Source organism: Branchiostoma belcheri, unplaced genomic scaffold (assembly GCF_001625305.1).
Source record: "Branchiostoma belcheri isolate BF01 breed outbred unplaced genomic scaffold, Haploidv18h27 scaffold347, whole genome shotgun sequence".
Lineage (NCBI taxonomy): Eukaryota > Metazoa > Chordata > Leptocardii > Amphioxiformes > Branchiostomatidae > Branchiostoma > Branchiostoma belcheri.
In genome coordinates, this window is record NW_017803962.1 from 8,302 (window position 1) to 16,482 (window position 8,181).

Below are 8,181 nucleotides of genomic sequence, written 5' to 3' on the forward strand. Positions count from 1 at the left end.
CGCGACTTAACAGATCCTGTGGAGGTTTTTTACACGACGCTTGTCGGAGTCATCCCAGAATGGACGAACAATGACCGAGCTAGGGACGACGGCACCATCTGGGAGCGCAAATATAAGTGTAACTATGCGATCTTCTTTTCCTAGAATTGTTACCTCGTACAGATTTCTGGTCAGTACTGTTTCACCATACCGTATTTGTTCTACCTTGACAAAAAAGCCACGTTCGACGTACAAGCGATTGGACTCATCCTTGCTAGACTCATTTAACGTATCATTCCGATTGTCCGTTTTGTCCCTAAAGGGCTATTATTACTAGTACATAGCCCTGAATTTCGCAGTTCTCTTTTTTTCAGTGACCCATTCAGTAGACCCATATATACATCCTCACGGTTGCATTGTCGGTCGGTAAATGATGCTTGTAATTTTACAGACTCACCAGTTCAACATGACTGAGGGGAGGTCCCTGTACCTCACCGTGACGCCTCATCTGGCGAATGTGTCTGTCCGACTGTACTTGAAGCGAGGGGACGAACCACGCCGGATTGACGAGTTCGACAGGAACACAACATTACCACTGCCAGGTTTGTATCTGTATAGACGGCGTAACACACCAGCTTCGCAGGCACGCGACGCGGCGGCAGCTAGCTGTATTACACCGGACGACTTTTTACACCTAATAACCTTTGAATATCTAACTCTAAACATTGTTTCAAGCTATCAAATTGTACTAACTGTATTGCATGTACTGTATCTGGTTACTTCTAAGAATAAAAATCGCTGTTGTGAGCGAAAAAAAACACGCCAGGACCGCACATGGACGACTTTGACAGACTTCTTTGCATACAAATACTTAAAGGAATGTGATGTTTGTGTACTAACATTCAGATGATGCCGACCTGTTCACCCTGTCATTGGGCCCGACTGAAACCATGACAGCTGACCGGTGGACGTGGTTCATACCCGGAAGTGACGTAGACCCTACGGATCCAGTGGAGCACATGCACTACCTAGGTATTAACGCACGCACCATTCAAAATTATACATAGCTATAAAAATGGATTTTGTGTAAAATTGTATGAATAAGATTCTAGTTCTTGTTCACATGCATACCATGTATGTATCAAAGCCTCGTTGCAAAGTTTAAATATTTCACAACAAAAGTGGAGTCGTAAGCACCAGAGTATTGGGCTCAGAAACGAGCCTTGAGGTCCCAGGTTCGAATCCTGCCATCAATCTTGTGCCCATGAGAAAGACACTTAAAGAATTTCTCGAGCTGCCTTTGTAACCCGTTCTTGCCCTATTGAGTCAGTAAGTCAAGCTTGCCTATGGAGGAGAAATACTGCAGTGAGCGCTAGTTCAGTGCCTGGCACTGGCATGTGTGGCTTTGCACTGAGCAAACTCTCTAAGACATGCTTTTCAACACAATTCAGGGGTGGAGCACGTACCGCAAACTGAACAAGGCGATGTAAGCCCCTCGGTTTCTCCTGAGTATCGGGGAAAGAACTTCACTCTGAACTACACACTTCAGATCTTCTCCACACAATGTCTCTACTTCAACGAGGAAAGCGAAGATTTCGAGTCAGACGGTTGTCAGGTTTGTGTTCTCCTGAAAACCCTAATCAAAACCATCATATTGCAATGATGAAATAAGCAATTAGGTAGACAGTCTGTATCATGTCAACAGAATATAAAAACAACATTTGGTGATGAAACGTAGCATAGAGGTTGTGTTTGCTTTCATTCTGCTTCCTTGCCCATGTACAGCCCGGTCCTCTCAGCAGCGCCGCTTTGTCCCACTGCCGGTGCGACCATCTGACAGCGTTTGGGTCCGGCTTTACATTCTTCATTGCACCGAACAAACTCAACATCCTCGAGACGCTTCGAAATCGTAAGATCAAGCAACACACATCTAATGCAATCCCCCAAACACTCAATGATCGCCATACAAGGTATAACAAATATGTAGTAAAAGGCAAACACCTCATTTTTTTTATTCATCAAAACATAAAGACATAACAATGACAGTGTGACGCTGCACTCAAGTTAACAACTTATATTAACAGCGCCACACACGAAAAAGGTACAATTAACGTTTAAATATACAAAGTTGACAGGTGCGCCGTAGTCCCACCACCCCAAGACATTAAAATATTAAATTAAATGCTAACAGAGCTATTTGAAAGATAAGATTACATGGTAACCTCCTATATCTCATTGGCGGAAAAACATCCGCCAATCAGAGCTAGGAGGAGAATTTAGGCCCATTAACACTTACGTAGTATTTGGACTTCTATATCTAATTGACTGTTAGAAACAGTCAAGCAGAGCTAGAAGCGCTTGGTATCTCCAATGTAAACCTGAGTGAGTTGCATCGTTTTAAAGTTGTACATAGAGGGTAACATTGAGGAGCCTCTAAGAATAAAGTGCAGTTTAGCATTATCTGACATACTAACACCTCATTTAGCACTATCTGACATACTAACACCTCATTCAAGCTCATTCATTCATATTACACGTACGGACATCAGATATCTCAGGATTGAGGAACTGAAAGAAGCCAAGGCCTTTTGTAATATCTGTATTCATGTCATTTCGTAACTAGAATTTTTTCCTGACAGCAATATAACATTCCTTCATTAGTGAACCCAGCGGAGAACCCAGTTGTCATCATCGCGGTCAGCGTTCTGTTCGGGATCTACATCCTCGTGGTGATCTGGGCCCGGCGCAAAGACAGACAAGATTCAAAGAAGGTATGTGATCCACGATAGCGCAGCGCTCAAGTTTTTCTTAAGCGACGGTCACAACCCGCCGTGCGTGCTTTTTGTCCGTACGTTTTTTGGGAGGCTACGTCTGCTACGTTTTTTTCTGAAAACGTGGGGAAGGAGTGGCGTCTACGCACGTCACTCGCACGTCACTCGCACGGTTGGACAAAGTGTAAGAGTGTGGTCTTGACGCCAAGTCTGGCCGTGAGCGGTTGCGTGCATCGTACGTTGCGCAAGTAAGTGAGTTGTACGTGCTTACAACGTACGATCTCCGTACAATTGCAACTTTACCGCAAGGAGGCCGTACTCACACGTGCTTCTTCCGCACGGCACGTACGGGGCACGCGCGTTGCTCGTACTCGCACGCACGGGTGGTGAATCTGCAGACCGCACGTAGAAAAAGTTTTACATGCACTTAACGTTCTACGGCGTGTCTGCGTGCTCCCAAATCTGTAGGATTCCGCACGGAGGCAGTACTCACCACGCACGGATGACCTGCGTTTGCCCACGTTTTTGCACGTAGACAGCACGCAGAAGCACGTATGGCGGGTTGTGACCGTCGCTTAACAGATCGTTGCTTCATCATCATCATCATCATCATCATCAGTGCTTAGTTAAATAATTTAAATCATAGCATAAATCTTGATTCTTTACAGACAGTACAGCACTGCATACTTTTTTGAAAATTGATGTGGGGACCCGACAGCGATTTTCATTATCAAATACAGGAAGGAATTTACGTACAATTTTCCCACACCTGGCTATGAGTTATGGAATTGTTTGAATTGTATACAGTTCCTTACGAATTACGGGGAATAAAGTTTTCTTTCTTGTTCCATGCCTGATGCATGTAACACCACAGCATGTAACCATAGTTATGTCCCCCTGCTATGGTTTCCCAGATCGGGGCAACGATCCTTCGCGGAGATCAGGGACGTTTTCACGATCACTTCTACCAGATCACAGTTCTGACGGGATCGAGATCCGAGTCATCCACATCTGCCAGGGTAAGTTTCATTCGCCTTTCTTCACTAGAACATTTTTACATTTATAGCTATTTCTATACTACACTACACTATAGATATAGCGAAGTGGTATCTTTTGAAAGGATATAACTTGCACCACCAATTCAAACATCTCATATGCGCTCCGAACATTTGGCATCAACCACTGCCAAAAATATTCCAAATACATTTGGTATTAAAGCACTAGTACTACCAACATATCTCATATACGCCCCGTACATTTGGCATTCAAACACTACCAAAATATCTCACAATAGGTCTTTTTGACGCTGATGGGAGAGGGGGGCACGTCTGGCCCACATGAACTGGAGGACCGTGATCGCACGATTCTCAAGGAGGGAGGAGTAGACACTTTCATCTTGCCGACAAGTCGCCACCTGGGATCCTTGTACGCCGTGCACATCTGGCATGACAACACAGGACCTTGTCCGTCATGGTGAGTACTTTGGACTGAGTGACATCTGACTACCCGCAATTATCAAACTATCAAACTGCAGACTATCAAACCCGCATTGATTGATTTGCCTACACTAAACCGCAACCTGTCACGCCAAGTCTCTATCAAGTGTTTTGCTGCCCATTGTATGTTGTGCGCAGACTGACGTTGTCGTTATTGTTGTTGTTTGTCCAATCCACAGGTTCCTGGACAAAATCATCCTGCAAGATCTTAGCGATGGCAAGAAGTACTCTTTCCTGTGTCAGAGGTAATGTTCAAAGACTCATGGTCTGAAACTTAAAATAAGCAGAATGTAAATACATGGCATGAAGGCAAAGGGTGGACTAAGGTTATTAGATACGCCAGGTGATATGTTTCTAGTTTTCTGTACTCTATCCCGTTACTAAAAGCTGTATTTGAAAGACAGTTTTTCTTACGTATCACAGATGGTTAGCTGTGGAGGAAGGCGACGGAAGGGTGGACTGTTTGCTCTCGTCGGCTACCGACGAACAACTGTCGACCCTTAGGCACGTCTTTGGGTCACAAACATCCAAGGTGTATTCATGGAATCATATTTTTATCTATCTAAGACTACCGCAAAACTATCTATGTGTTTTCATTAAATTCTCTAGCTAAAAAGTCTGGATAAGTTGGGGACCCATATGATTTATGTACATGATATTATGACGTTCTTGTGGCAATGTCATTTTTTCATCAGATGTTTGATATTGTCTACAGCAGTAGTATGTATTTCGTACAATGATTTATTCCGTGTTCCAAAGGCCTTCAATGATGGTCACCTGTGGGCCTCGGTGCTGGGACGACCTGCCTACAGTCCCTTTACTCGTGTCCAGCGGGTGGTCCTGTTGCCTGTCCCTCTTACTCTGCACCATGGTCACCAACATCGCGTTCTTCCAACGGGAAAATTGACTTCAGCCCGCCTCCTACAATCGACATCCTTAGGTTCAAAGTGCAGATCCCGATATCGTGGGCCCAGGTACCAATTTTTCCAGGTTAAAAAGAAAATGACAAACTGACTGTGTTTGGGAGGCGGCTGCCTCAACGTTAAGTGGATGCATAGAATATGTCAATAAATCCTGCTAGCTATAAATATATATGCAACTAAAAATACAGATGACAGATATGATTTATGACTTATTGATTTCACACTACCTGCAGTTCATGATCGCTGTGCAAAGTTGCCTCATCATTTTCCCCATCAACCTGGCCATAGTGGAGATTTTCCGCCATGTTGCATCTCCACCGGAGAGGAAGGCCAAAGGTCAATGCGGTTCAAGCGGTGGGTAGAAAAAATATGCTACTAGTAGATTATAAACCTCGGGAAGATTTAAATTGTTGTAACGTCGAGTATGGAATGGTAGTTTGTGATGATTTTAAATTAAAACTTAAAATAATCAGATATCAAACTGTAGCCATGTACATTGTAGATACGATCAGATGTCATAACTGTGCTATGTATGGCACGACTGATTAATTTTGATAGGGAAAGTGGAATAAAGTGGAACTACATGAAAATAATTCTTAAGTAGATAACCGTGTTAGGAATTAGCAAGGTGTATTCAAATGTCACAAAAAAGTGATGCATTGTGTAGTTTCTGTACGTTTTCATGCTTCTCACCGTCATCATCGCGTACCAAAAATCATAACATCTTTCTCCGATGTGCAGCTTCCTCGATAACTTCAGATTCAGGCGTCGTAAGTCTTGAAGAAATCGAGCTCCAAAAAATTGACAAGGCCTGGGACTTCTACAGACAACCATACAGTGGTGGGTGGTACTCCTATTTTTCATGTTTCATAATAGAAGCTGCCCTCTAAATTTCATATCGGATCCTTGGCCATCGTTAGAATGATAAATAGACTTTTTCTAATCATAAAAGGAGTTGTTGTTTTTTTTCTTCCAGATAGCAAGATGACTGAGGACAAGAAACAAGGATGTATTCTTCCGTGGTGGTGCGTTTTCATAGGTAAGATAGCTGATGAAAAGAAAATACTTTAAGGTTACGTACTTTTATTGTAACAGATAGACTGTACATTATGTTGTATAGCTCACTCAGAATTGAGAGGTCTCACAGACGTAACATACAAGTATGTGACAGATACTGCCATTGTCACAATTACTATTTAGCTACAGACGTATACATGTAGGTTAGATGTATGCTTTCCTTTAACCATGGTCAGAACTGCCAAATGCAGGCCATCAGAGGGTCAGTGTTATGCTTCCTCTTTTTCTAATGTTTGTGTCTATGTAATAACAAATTGGTTAACTTTCTAATCCCCACTGTTTCCCCAAGCCTGGTTCCTGGTTTTTGCCAGCTGCGTCCTGTCTGCATTCTTCACCATCCTGTACGGCCAGGCATACGGCCGGGAGAAAGCTGAGGAGTGGCTCTTCGTCTTCTTCACCTCCTTCTTCGCAGATCTCTTCGTCCTTCAGCCCGTCAAGGTGGTTCTGTTGGCAGTCGGACTCACGCTGGTGCTGAGGGTAAGGATCCCGCAGATTACTACGTACGGGCGTACGTACGTACGTACGCAACAACATCTGAGGTGATGTACAGAACTATACAGTGTTAATAAAGTTGCCTTGGTATCTCGGAATGGTAAAATTAAGTATCTCAGCCAACATTATTTTAAGTAGTTTATCAGTAGTGAATTAATTCGTTGCATATCTCGAATGATGAAAGAAAAAATGTGTGGTCGGTGATATCATATATAGGGAGAGTCACTACCCAAGCAAGTGGATTTCAAACATTATGGATTTCAAGCAAAAATAGTGTAATGTAGTGTTTCAAGCAAAAATAGTGTAATGACTACAGTAATATAAAGAATTAGTTGATAAAGGTGGATATCATTCTATTACTCTAGTAATAGTTTCATATCTACATAGGCACCACAAATACGATGTGGTATCGTCATATTACGCCATGTCAATTTTGTACTCTGTAAGTTTATGACATTTAATGCTCATCTGTCGACTTTTAGAAACCTCATGACGACGCAGAAAATCAGACACCAACGCTGGACTACGAGGAAGTGTGCGCCTACCTGTCATCCATCAAGGTGGAGTAACTCGAATTTGAGTCAGTAGCTCATGAGTTTAAAATTACAATGGGATGCTCTGATTAAGATTATTACCTAGCAAACAAGCTGCAGTCTAAACACCACATGACACATAAGTCCAAAGTCATTTGGTGCATCTGAAAGAACAAGTTTGTAAGTTTCAATAAGGCCACACCAAGTAAATTTTATGGATGACATCCTTTGGAGACCCTAAATCTAATGCGAGAGGGCGAAAAAAAACAAGAAGGGCCCTAAAAAACAAGATGCCCAGATTAGAAATATACTAAGAGACGACAAATGTTAGGACACAAATTCAATGAGGTGACACAGTGCAACAAGCAAGAAGTCCTTTATTCATCATCAAAACAGCAATAAATCAGGTGGAACAGCAGTTGTCGTCCTGTCCTGTTTTCGCGTTACAGGTTTCATGTCAATCTGACGATTTGCGGCACTGTCGTGACTCTTTGGTCATAGTTACAGGAAGCGGAATTTCTTTTTTTTTTTTCTAGGAACAGGTCAAAATCAATGCGCGCGCGGACGTCATCCATAAAATTTACTTGGTGTGGCCTAATATCAATTGTTGTCACTAGACAGCCCCTGAGAAATGTCCTCCCACCCTACAGGCGACACCTGCAAAGGAATGCCGTGAAGAACCACCGGTCTCAACAAAGCTGGCAGAAATGCGAGTCCGCCGTTTCGTCGAGATCAGCATGAGAAAGGCCTTGTACGAATTCGCGTTTTACTTCCTCTTCGTCCTGGTGCTAGTGGTCATTGCCAACGGGCCACGTGACACAGGCATGTTCCACATGACTCAACATCTTCGGAGAACTGTGGACGATGGAGGGGATCATTCCTTCACAAATGCGAGTACAGTTGATAAAAT

At 43.1% G+C, this 8,181-nt stretch overlaps 1 pseudogene; it reads left to right on the plus strand.

The window, feature by feature from the left end:
* The first annotated feature begins 45 nt into the window (after positions 1-45).
* The window catches only part of LOC109475726, a 13,547-nt pseudogene continuing 5,411 nt past the window's right edge, over positions 46-8,181 (plus strand).